Source organism: Astyanax mexicanus, chromosome 12, assembly GCF_023375975.1.
Source record: "Astyanax mexicanus isolate ESR-SI-001 chromosome 12, AstMex3_surface, whole genome shotgun sequence".
NCBI classification, from domain to species: Eukaryota; Metazoa; Chordata; class Actinopteri; order Characiformes; family Acestrorhamphidae; genus Astyanax; species Astyanax mexicanus.
The window spans coordinates 35,002,683-35,015,961 of NC_064419.1; the positions used below are offsets into that span (position 1 = coordinate 35,002,683).

General features: G+C 37.4%; 1 protein-coding gene across 1 annotated transcript in view; it reads left to right on the top strand.

Annotated features, from left to right (window-relative positions):
- The first annotated feature begins 1,087 nt into the window (after positions 1-1,087).
- adra1aa (adrenoceptor alpha 1Aa) overlaps positions 1,088-13,279 on the top strand; it is a 36,725-nt gene continuing 24,533 nt past the window's right edge. The window contains exon 1 of the mRNA XM_007247208.4: positions 1,088-1,417. The gene's annotated coding sequence lies outside the window, so the exon portion shown is untranslated. The remainder of the gene's footprint in view (positions 1,418-13,279) is intronic.

The window sequence follows — 13,279 nt, forward strand, 5'->3', positions numbered from 1 at the left end:
GAATATAGACCAGGTTATTCCATCAATGGATTTGGCTGACCACCGAATTATTACAGGGTGTAACCTTTTTTTGGTGGCGACTTTTTCTTTGGCCAGGCAGTTTATCATGGTATACAGCTCTGGATAAAAATTAAGAGACCACTTCAGTTTCTGAATCTGTTTCTCTGGTTTTGCTATTCATAGGTATATGTTTGAGTAAAATTAACATTATTGTTTTATTCTAGAAATTACAGACACCATTTCTCCAAAATTCCAAATAAACATATTGCCATTTAGAGAATTAATTTGCAGATAATGAGAAATGGCAAAAATAACAAAGAAGATGCTGAGATTTCAGACCTCAAATAATGCAAAGAAAACAAGTTCATATTCATAAAGTTTTACGAGTTCAGAAATCAATTTGGTGGAATAATCCTGTTTTTTATTACAGTTTTCATGCATCCTGGCATGTTCTCCTCCACCAGTCTTACACACTGCTTTTGGATAACTTTGTGCCACTCCTGGTGCAAATATTCAAGCAGTTCAGCTTGGTCTGATGGGTTATAATGGGTGATAATTCATCTTCCTCTTGATTATATTACAGAGATTTTCAATTTGGTCAAATCAAAGAAATTCATCATTTTATGTGGTCTGTATGTGGCTTTATATTTTGATATTTTGATATCTGTCTGTTCTTCAACCACAACATCCTCAGGAAGGTGTATTGTTTCTCAATATTGATAAAGTAATGATAGATTCTGCTACTTTTAAAAACATCTTTGACAACATAGACAAAGTAAGGCTCAAATACCTGCTATAATCCCACTCCCCTCACCTCAACTCTCATTACAAGTATATTAATATGGACAGGTCTAGCAGTTGGAGCCTATTTCGGAAACCTGCATTTGGAGACTTCTCACAGTCGCTGCCAACACTTGCCAACAATTTCAGAGAAATGAGTGGGCATCTGGCTATGCATGCAATGAACGCATTAGGGACTTCAGCGTGCAGTTCCGACCAGCCTCAGATATATTGACAGTGACAGCCTTCACCCTCCCTTCTCCCTCCCTTACCTCACATTATGTCACGCAATAATAAGATGGAAAAGTCCAGCTTTTCTTCTTGGTGCCTGTTGGAGATGGTGGTGGTGCAGCATGCCCATCCCTGGGCCACCTGCTGGGCTGTGGTTCTGTGCGTAAAAGAGGAGGGGAGTCTGACAGTGAGTCAGTGTGGTGTCACCGTGCAGGAGGAGCTGCTTTTCCCAGACATCAGCACTATAACAGTCCCAGCAGAGCGCACCACACCACTACACTACAATCTGCATCTGCACGAGCGCACAGCGTTCGCTTCACGAGCACCAACTAACAGAAGAACACGGCAACACGGATTCAGTACTTCAGAGCTTTTGGACTACAGGACGCAGAGACGCACGCATAAGGTAAAATCCTTTTTTATTTTATTCATATATCTGGACAGAAGCCAGCAAACCACGAGGTTCCTAACTTATCTTTTCGTGCGCACATGAATCTTTCAGTAGGGTAACGATAAATTGTTGGCTAAAACATGGCTAAAAAAATTCACCTGTGACTCACCACGCTTTATTTATTTTGAGTACCTAGACTAGATAGCTAGCCTAATGGAGATCCTTCTATACTCTGGAAGGAGGTTTTTTTTCTTATAGCTTATAGACTAGGTTTATTAACCACCTGACATTCACTTGAATATAGGTGAATATGACTTAACGTGACTGAAAAACTGAAAATTACTCCGGATTACATTACATTTAAACATATTTAATTAGTTAAATCCTCATTTTCATTCATTGTTCATCATTCAATCCCCTCAATCAACTCAAGCTCATAGTTTATGGCATTATATTCGCTAGCTAGCATGCTAGCTATGTCTTTATGTTTGGTTCTTTTGATAAATGTGGAGCACAAACACAGACAGACGCTCATTATCAATTATCAAATTACTGTCAAAATAAACCTGTTCAAGCTGGTTTGGTTTAGCTGGTTGACCAACTTAAATTGTATCCTGACCAAGTATGACCAACCTTGACGCTACACTACACTGGCCAAGAGCTGGTTAACCAGCTAAATAACTAGTATATAATATGTTTTTGCATTTTTTTTCAACCGCCTTGACCCTCCAAAGACCAGCTTTCAGTAAAAGCCAGGTTTAACTGATTTTTTTTTTAGCAAGGAATCCAGTGTACAAATATTTAAACACTCTTTCTCAATTTCTCTTTTACTACCTGAAGATAAAACGACGTTCAACGTTTAATCTATTCTAATTGTGAGAGATAATTAGTACATTTCACGCTTAATTAATTAAAAAGCTCTAAAACACAGCCCAGGGCTCTGTTTCAGTCAGCATTGTGTAGTAATAGGCTACAGATCGCATCCATGCCACCACGAACACCATGTCATTATTCATGTCCACGCGCTGCAGTGAGGCAAAAAATCGAAAAACTCTCTGTTTTAGCACCTCCAGCACTTCGTAAATGTCATCTTCTTCCAAAATTGTCGCTACAGAAAACCCCGTTTACCTCAGAAACCCGCCGAATCTGTTCACAGGTGTTTCGAAGTGTCCTCCAAGTGTTACATATGTATGAAACGACGGAACCGTGTGGAAATATCTGGATTGGTTGTAGCCGCGGAATGCTAGCGCTGAGGTGCTCTTTCAGCTCTTTCAGCTCCACGCTGTCTCACACTCTTTACAAATCGCTTTGGCTGAGATTACAGAGGTCTAGAGCACTTGGTAAATGGAAAGTTTTGATGTGAAGTCCAGCAGTGACCGAGCATTTTGTCCTTTTATGAATATGAGCTCATTCTGTGCCTCAGTGCTTCAGAGAGGAATTTGTAACCCCAGGACCAGATATCAGATTAAGATCTGGAGTGACTTTCAGCCTTTCAACATCACTCATACTTTAGTAAAACTGTGCCAGCCTCTCTTAAATTAGGTTAAAAAACAGTCTGGAAATGTTTTGACAGTAACTGAGCGCATGGTAAGTGCTTGTATACAGCTAAATAAAGAGATCAGTTTCTCGATTTTGCTATTTATAGTTATATGTTTAAGTAAAATGAACATTACTGTTATTTTTCTCCCAAATTCCAATTAAAAATATTGTCATTTAGAGCATTTATTTGCAGAAAATGAGAAATGTCTGAAATAACAAAAAAGATGCAGGGCTTTCCGACCTCAAATAATGCAAAGAAAACAAACAAAAAATGGTGTAATAACTGCGTTTTTTATCACAGTTTTCCTGCATCTTGGCATGTTCTCCTCCACCAGTCTTACACACTGCTTTTGGATAACTTTATGCTGCTCCTGGTGCACAAAATCCAAACAGTTTAGCTTGGTTTGAAAGCTTGTGATTATACATCTTCCTCTTGATCTTCCAATTTGGTAAAATTAAAGAAACTCATCATTTTTAAGTGGTCTCTATTTTTTTCCAGAGCTGTATATTATATGTTGGGAAACACCCCCTAAATTGTCTATACAAAATAATGTATAGTTTATTACAATGTGCACATATAGTCACATTAGATTGGAAAATGTGCAATGTCACATTAAGCAAATTGTTCCATATGTCATGCTTGCTGGATGCAAAAGGAACACACATTTATTCTCATATAACATGGTTCATCGACCAGATTTTCTACCATCTACCAGATTCAGATTATATCTGTCCAATATTATTTATTATTAATTTCATCACAAGTTGGATTACTGGGGTCTGGAGACAACTGGTTAAAAAATCCTATATTTTAAATATTGAGATGTTGGGATATATTGTAGAAAAACAAAATATCACCATGTCAGCAATGTCAGTTTTCAATATCATGCAGCTCTAAAATGCAATTTATTGTGTTCATTGCGTATCATTCTGTGAGACCTCTGACTTATCTCTGTTGTATCTGGGCTTAGAAAGTTTCAGAAGATCATTTAAATCATTTATTTCTAAGGTGGATCTGCAGCTGATCTGGCTTGTTTTTGATCACCCAATGGGCACAGAGGGCACGCTTTAAAAAGAAAACAGGAACATGCTTTAAAAAGAAAACAGGAAAACCTCTTTCCTTTTTTTCTCTCTTTAAACTCCTGTTCTATTGTTTGTCCATTTTTGTTACTTCAGTAGTAGACAAGTGTAAGCATGGGCATTCCAGTATGCTAATCGATCTGCAGCCATACACAGCCCCATAAGCAGGGAGAGATGACTAGCCATCATTACAAATCTCTATAATTTGCACCACAGTAGCCATTCTGTTCAGACCAGACTGGACAGCCTTCACTGCCCTCGCACCTCGATGAGACTTTAGCACCCGTCACCTTCTCTTCAGTACATGGTTTGTCCTCAGACTACTATCAGTAGATCTACTGACTGCAGCTGACCAAATACACCACACACACACACAGTCCGCTGTTTCTGAGATACTCAGACCCAATCTTCTGACCACAATGATTCAATTCTTGTTAAAGTCACTCAGTTCTTCACAGCTGCCGATTTCTCCCACTTCTCACACATGTTGATTATAAGAATTGATTCTCAGCTTCAGTTACATATTTTCCAGACTTTTATGTGTTGTTCAAAATGGAGATATTCAGCATTATTAATTTCTATTATATATATATATATATATATATATATATATATATATATATATATAATGAAAGAAGGGGGTGAGAAAGAAAGGTAGATATGTACTGTCACATCGCACACACATGTATATACGTATACATGTGTGACGTGTGTGACAAGTGGTCATGAACTCTGTCTGTTGTGTATCTCCATTTTTCACACTCAGTTTCACACACGTATGTCTACATAAATAGACATACAAGCACACACGTTTAAATAATACATTTTATATTACGCTTATATACGCTCATATTTCCATTTTGCAAAAAAAAAAAAAAAGTACTTTAAGTGGAAGTCAGTGTAAAAAGATGTTATTCCAAAAAATGTTACACATTGATGTACTAAAATCTTAGCAAAGTAGTTCACTGTACCTAGAAATTAAAGTAGATAATTTAAGTCTTGTAAGTTATGAGGCTGTCCACCTGATGTAAAATATAATGGTACTTATCAGAACAGGCAATCTTCTTTTTCAATCGCTCCAAATTCCTGTTCACATATCCTTTTGCAGCACTTTCAAGAGTGGACAGGGCTTAGCATAGGTACTCTCACTCACACTCACATCCACTCTCACCTTTACTGCCTGGCAAAGAAGGATAAATGCATCATTAGGATCACAGAGCATATCCCTCTCTCCGGAGCTTGCAGAAGGAATTATCCTGAGAGCCAGAGACTCGAGCTCTGAATGTGAAAATGCTCCCCTGTCTGACTGTCAGCATTGTGTTTATATTAAATCCCAGTATAAGCATATTCTGTATTTATCATTGTTCCTCCTTATCATATCACCCAGGTGGGGTCAGTTAACATTTTGCTTCCTCTCTCTTCGTTAAAGAAGTGAAGCCCATTCTTTGTTTACTATTGATGTCAAATCGTACTGTTACCATCCATTTCTTGGCATTCTTAAAAGACAGAGAAGGCAGCAGCCCTGGTCGCTGTGCACCCTGACGGAATGTGATAAGCGTTCAGCACAGAGAGCCAATTATGATTTCATCTCAGTCAGCGTGACGGCAGACCCCGCACTCGAGCTTTACAGGCTTTAACGTGATCTTTAGGAGCTACCTGCAGACCCCGGAGACCCTCCCATCTGCAATGGAGAAAGTAATGAAGTAATTAAGTTAATTAAAATTCACATGAACGAAACATGCACCTCATTCCCCATTAATACATTATATTATATTATCATATAAGTCAATTAAATGCGTTAAACAGGGCTATCTATGAGATTTCTTACCTTATTTACTTTTAGATTGTTTTTGCCACTGTGAATTATATAAGTAATTGAGAAATCATCCATTATGTATTTCAATTAATTAGTGTTAACTCAGGAGATGGCTTGACAAGTTGTAAGTTGTTTTATAGTGAGTGAGGTTGAACACTGGCAAGCGTGTTCATGGCAAGGCGACATGAATTGTTGTGTGAGGCCTAATAGTTGGATGGATGGATGGATGGATGGATGGATGGATGGATGGATGGATGGAACTATCCATTTCCGACCAAGAACACGTCATACAAGGCATTACCACCCACACAGCTTAATACAGTGGGTAATAATAATCATGACCAGTGCCATCTGGCTAGAATTGTATATGCAAACACATAAGCAACCCATAAACGTAGCTCGCTGGTAGGTGCAGCCTTATTTAGCATTTCCATGGGATGCGGCAAAAGTAATTTCTGGTTTTATCATTGTGTTGGGTAAGGCATTCTCTGAGGCAACCCCCACTTTTCATTTTTGTTACATATAAGAGTTTTCTTTTTATAAAAAAAAGCATGCTATTTTGCATAGGTCACTGTTTCTTATTTATTTCTTGTTTATTATTATGCAGCTTGTCAAATAATGAATCTAGCTCACGAAGTAAAACATTTAAATTGATATTCCGTTTTAAATTAAGTACTTGAGTCTTTTATTCAGTGTGTGCTGTGAAACCAGGCGGAATCTTCAGCTCTTCCTGACAGGATTAGAAGCCAATCTCCGAAGCTTGTCTGAGTGCTCCTCAAGATTGCCATTTCCCCCCTTCTCCTCTCTGTTAGTGGCAGCTGGACTGAAAGAGTAAACGTTTGGCTCGTTTTACTCACAACATTTATGGGGGTCTAAGCCAGCTAACCTGGGGTCAGTCAGTAATGGTAGTCTGCTGGCTAATGCAGATCACCCGCCTGTCGCTGCTGTTTACTGCTCGCCGCAGAACCCGGCTTGAACACGTCTGTAGCTCCTATGAGGAATTCCGCACTGCATCTCTCTCAATCATCCATCTTTCAGAAGTAATGGAGGATGCAGAGCACATGGGTTGCTTGTATTCCCACATCTTATTTTTTTCATTTGCCTCTGTGCCACAAACCACACCCCCACCTCCCCAGACCCTGGGCATGTCTGTTTGTTTGTTCATGCTCTGCGAAAGCGTGTTAGGTGTAGTGACTCAACGGATTCATGAAATATTTAAATTTCATCTGTAGCTTAAACCTTTACTGCTGCATTTTACTGTATTTGCTGAAATAAAACATGAAAACATATTTTCAAAATGAACAGCATCAATTTTTTTTACTATTAAGGCATTGATGATTATATGCAGCTAATGTCTAGCAGTCTAGCACAAACATTCTTGCCCGTTTTGCTTGTTGTAACACCACATTTTATTAGAACATACAGCTATTTACCTGTATATACTTGTATTTGAAACCTATTGATTCAAAATGTGATTATAATCATGCTGGAGCAAGTGTTATTTGATCATGTGAGCTCACACGTTTAATAGCGTCAGGATAACAGATGTTAATGCAGCTACATTTAAGCTTGAATTTGTGATTGAATCAATGCTATTGATCTGTTACACACTCACTGAGCAATTTATTAGAAAGACCTGTACGTTCAGGCATTAATGAATGTACAGATCAGTCATGTGGCAGCAGTGCAGCGCATAAAAATCATTGTGGATATGGATCAGCAGCTTCAGCTTATGTTTACATAAACCATGAGAAAGGAGAATAGGTGATCTCATCGAGTTTGAGTATAGCATGATTTTTGGGTGTCAGATGGGTGGGTTTGAGTATTTCTAGAACTTCAAATCTACTATTGAACGTTTAAAATCTAAACAAATACTTAACAATCAATTTAGACTACAGACTGTTGGATTTTTCATTTTTCATTGATTTTTCAAAGAGATTTTTCAAATCTCATACAATTAGACTGATTTTAATTTAGATTTGCTGGGAGTCTGAAAGAAAAAAATACCCAATTTTGCATTGTTGAATTTTGTTAGGTTGGCTAATGTTGTCTTAAAGACGTACATAGTGACCATACTTGTATTAGGAGCATAGATAAAATTGGGCCTCCGCCTTAAACTGTACTGTGAACACTGTACACTGAATGCTCAGTGAGCAAATGTGCCCGGAACTGTGGGCATGTGATGCCAGCCTCCCCTAGCTAAATGACTGTCTGTCTTCCTTGCTCAGCAACGCTACAATGGTAGTGTCGCTATAAAGGTGTTGGCATTGCAACCACGCTTGCTACATCTGGCAACATCTACATGGTGAACCAGCTAGGTAGAAGTCTCTAACAGAGTGGACAGTGAGTGGACAGTGTTTAAAAACTCCAGCAGAACTGCTGTCTCTAGTCCACTCGTACCAGCACAATATACACTAAAATACTAAGCACCACCATGTCAGTGTCACTGCAGTGCTGAGAACGACCCACCCTCCTATTCTCTGCTCTGTGGTGGTCTATACTCTGAGGTCCTGATCATTGAAGAACAGGGTACAAGGAGGATAATAAAGGATGCAGAGAAACAGATGCAGGACTACACTGTACTTATAGCAATATAGTGGACTCCTATGTGCTTATGGGGTATAAACAACGAAAAGGTCATAATGTTATGCTTGGTTGGTGTATATCGTCACCGTCCAATGAAAATAAGCATCTCCATATAACAGCAACTTTACAGCAGAGAGATAAAACCTTCTTGATCTTCAATGGAAGTCAATATAAAATAGTTTATTTCAGGTAATTTTGGAAATTTCTGTTGATGTATTTATCAGGAAATTGCAACAAAGTGAAAAGGACAGTTTGTGTGTTTAAATTATGTAGTAAACTAAACTATTGTCAAAAAAGCATATACTTGTTTTTCATCGGACAGCAACAATATGCTCTGAAAAAAATAAAAGACCACTTAAAAAAAGGATGAGTTTCTTTGTTTTATCCAAATTGAACACCTCTGGAATATAATCAAGGGGACGAAAGATGATCAAAAGCCATCAAACCAAGCTGAACTGCTTGCATTTTTGCACCAGAAGTTATCCAAAAGCAGTGTATAAAACTGGTGGAGGAGAACATGCCAAGATGCATGAAATATGTGATTAAAAACCAGGGTTATTCCACCAAATATTGATTTCTGAACTTGAATATGAACTATGAATAAAAGCTTGTTTTCTTTGCAGTATTTGAGGTCTTAAAAGCTCTTCTTAATAAATGCTCTTAATGACAATATTTGGGATATGTTTGTAGTTCACAGAGTGAAACAACAATGTTCATTTACTAAAACATATACCTATAAATAGCAAAATCAGTAAAAGAAATTGATTCAGAAACTGAAGTGGTCTCTTAATTTTTTTCAGAGCTTTATTTAAGGGCATCACTATTGTGATAATAAAAATCATTGCTATTGTGATGATAAACAGCATCCCTATTGTTGAACTGCCATTGATGATTCTATGCTGCTCACACTGCAATATTAGAACATACAGCTTGGAGGTCTATTTACATATATACAGTGTATAAATGGGTGGTGATGTAGTGTAAAGGCATGCCAGGTTGAGCTGTTGTAGGGTAGAGAGTAGGGAAAAAGAGAGATGGGGTCAAGGGGTGTGCAGCGGGTGTAGCGGGCGAGTGAGCGGGCTGGTGTGAAATGCGGCGTGGCAGCTGGAGGCAGGAGTCAGGCTGAGGCAGCTGAGCACGGGAGCAGCTGCTGTGATAGTGCACAAGCAGCTCTGCTAGCTGGAGAAACCTAAAGGTCAGGTGCTGGTTAATGCTGTGATGGGAGGATCAGAGAGAGTGAGGAAAGGAGAGAGAAAGAGAGACGGAGAGAGAATGCCTACCGGCTAACACCCCCTCTGTCCTTGGACTATAATTATTATGACGCTAAGACCTGCCGAACAGAGGCATGCGTTCTATTTCTTTCCGCTGTATGTATAGAGGGGAAGAATGAGAGTAGTATTTAAAGAAGAACCTCCAGGAAATCTGTATTAGACTGCAATATAAAGCGGAGATGTGAGTCAGGGCCTGACGATATACAAGTACATTCTGCATGAGTATCTGTATGAATAAGAGATTTCATGCAAATTCATTCCAGTCAAGGTCAAAGCTTTCAAATGAATGCCTTTAGGGACAGTGTCACAAATATGAGGCTTAGCTCAGTCCTACAGCAACAGATCATTATCAAAGAAAAAAACAGTGAGTGGGTTTTACTTTGTTAAGTATTCAATGATTGGGCTGTACATTAGCAAGAACTTGGCGATGCGATATGATATAGTGGTACCTGGGTTATGGTTCAATGTATCGGAATGTTTTGCGAAACTGTGATCTTGCAAATATATTAGAATTGTTTGAGTACATTTTTTGAAAATAATTCTCATAGGATAAAAACAGGCTTTTCCTATTTATAAAATCTCATCAGATCAGAATAGTGGGATCTAACAACACAAAACAAAACTGCTATCTATTGCTCAATTCAATTCAATTCAATTAAATTTTATTTATATAGCGCTTTTTACAACAAAGGTTGTCACAAAGCCGCTTTACAGGAAAACAGGTCCACGCCAGGCTCAGGGTTTAAACACAACCCTAACCTACTACACTTCATCTGACACCAATCCTAACATGTAAAATAATAATTAAAAATCGATACAGTGTTAAAAAAAAAGATACAGCATTGCAGAGCTAAGTATCACGATACGAATCAATATTGATATTTTATTACACCCTTATTCAGTAGTGTATAAATTAGCTTTCAGTCTTACACAGATCACCACAGAGACAGGGAAAACCTGTAAATATCTAATCTATTTAATTTTTTTAATTTTGCAATATGCATGACTGTAAAATGAGTTAATGCCATCTTAATCTATCTCCTACTTTAATTGTAGGCAAATGAAATAGTAAAATTAAAAAAAATAATACTAGGATTAATTAAAAGCAAAAGTGGATTGTCCAATAAAAATGAGCACAGTTTGTTGAAAGAAAAAATGAGACTTGCTATGTTCCACCAAAAGACCTCAGTGAACAAATTTGACTTTGTTAAACATTCAATAATGTATTGATAAGCTTTTAGTCCCAGGCAAATCACAACAGAGTCAGGAAAAACCTGTAATTATCTAATCTATTCAATCTAATTGCCACCTGCATGACAGTAAAATCACCTTAATGTCTCATGTTTACTGTAGGCAAATAGAATAGTAAAATAATGATGATACCAGTTCTTACAAATGCAGTACTGAGATTGATTGAGAGCATAGACATTAATCATCTAAACAACACATTTCATCTAAAACCTTTAAACTGACTCATGCCGTTACCTTAGGTGCCCTTTAAGTGTGGTTATTTAATTTTATGAGCTCATTTAAAAGTTTTAAAAGAAACAGTCTGAGTTGAATTAGCAGCCCAAGGGTAACAGATGAGCTGTTAAACTGGGTTCATTAGAATTAGCTTTAAGTTCATAATTGTGTGAAAACACCTACTGATTTCTCTGAATCACTACTGCCTGTTATACTGCGTTATACACTGGATTCATCTATCCCTCCTCTATGACTGAAATAGCACTTTAGTGGTAAGGTCCAGCACTGAGTTTCTGAAGTTGTGCATGCATTTAACATTTCTCTTACCACATTTTCACATGTTTAGTGAGAATTAGGGCTGTGAGGTTAATCAAATTAATTTAATTAATCGATTTAATGTTTTAATGTGATTTTCGAAATGGGATAATGGAGAGTGTACATCTTTACATATAGATGCTGCCAGAGGGAATATCAGTAGATAGTAGGGGTGTGACGAGACACAAATATCACCAGATGAGACGAGACGAGACACAATACTGGGTTCATGAGAACGAGATGAGACGAGATATAAAAATAAAATTTTAAAGAAATCGTCAAAAATGATTTTTTTTTTTTTTAGTTTTTTTTATTTGACAAAATCATATAACACAAACTTAAAAAAAAAATAAAAATAAAACTTTTCTACATCTTATATAGTGCAAAACAACAGTGCAAACCACAACCAGTCATATTAAGCCTATGGTTTGTGTTTGTGTAATTTAACTATGCATAACCATAACCAGTTGTATTAAGACTATGCTTGAAGTGGAAACAGAGACAGAACATTTTTTTAAATACAGTACCGAGCTAAGGGATTAGTACAACTGCCCATGAAACGGTCACGTGTAGGATTAACTTACAGTATTTATATATGGTTTGTGTCTTGTTGGTCACTCTGTTACTGTTTATTGTTTCCATTGGAGCCAAAATGCAGCCAGACATACAACTTAATAGTAGCAGAAGCATCTTCTATACAAATGCCCGAATTTTCCTCTTCTGCTGAGAGCTGCTCTCACTGCTCAGCCACCACACTCGATATTGTGTTGACAGATTCCGCTGCAAGACAGGTTAAAGCTTGACAAGAAATATTGTCAGGTGTGAGATCTCGTCACACCCCTAGTAGATGAAAAGAACTATTTTAAATGGCAGTGATTTGCATATTTTACACTTTTTCTCAACTGAAATACGGGGACATTATGTTTGCATCATGTTTAATATAAAAGCTGCATGTTATGTTGAAAGGGTACTGTTGCTTACTATTTGTATATATTTGTATATCATATATTTGAAGAATATCAAAGTTTATATTTTTTACAATATTACCCTGCCCCAGTAGGAATACATAGAAGGATTTTTCACACACAGGGAACAGTGCGCTGGGTGGTAGTGATCGTGACACAAATCAGAAATTACATCCACGTTTAATGCAGGAGACCCCAAACCGCATGTCCTGTAGTTCAGTGCAGAGTGGCTGTTCTTTCTTACAGCCGCTGAGCGAGAAACACCGAGTTAGACATCTCATTTAACATTTCCAGCTTTAGCTAGAGCATAACCAAGGAAACAATTCAGTGATCATCTTATTTTCCATAGGACTGAACCCAGTGCCCTTATACTAGTCTAGGTATTTCCATTTCTTGTTTTATTTTTGTACAACTGCTCAACCATTCCCGTTAGGAGTATACATTATACTGTACTTTAGTCAGGGTTGTCATTTTTTTCTGCAGATGTGAAATGAACCTGATAAAATGAAAATTTATTTGTTTATCTATTTAAAATCCATACAATGCAGGACATTCTGCAGAAGTCAATGATCCTACATTTTCCTATATTAACCCCAAGGAGCCCTTTAAATTATGTTTTATTAAGATTCTACATCCTTACATATAGAATCTGTCAGAGGGAATCTCAGTGGTTTATAGCTCATGTTTCTGCCATAATTAAGTTAATTTAGCATTTTTCTCAATATAAAATGCTTGTAATGTTGGAGGGAACTACTTATTGTTCTTAAACTTAAACTGTGTATGCACAGTTCTACAACAAACAAAAAAATATATACATGAAAATGTAATAGCTCCTAAAGGT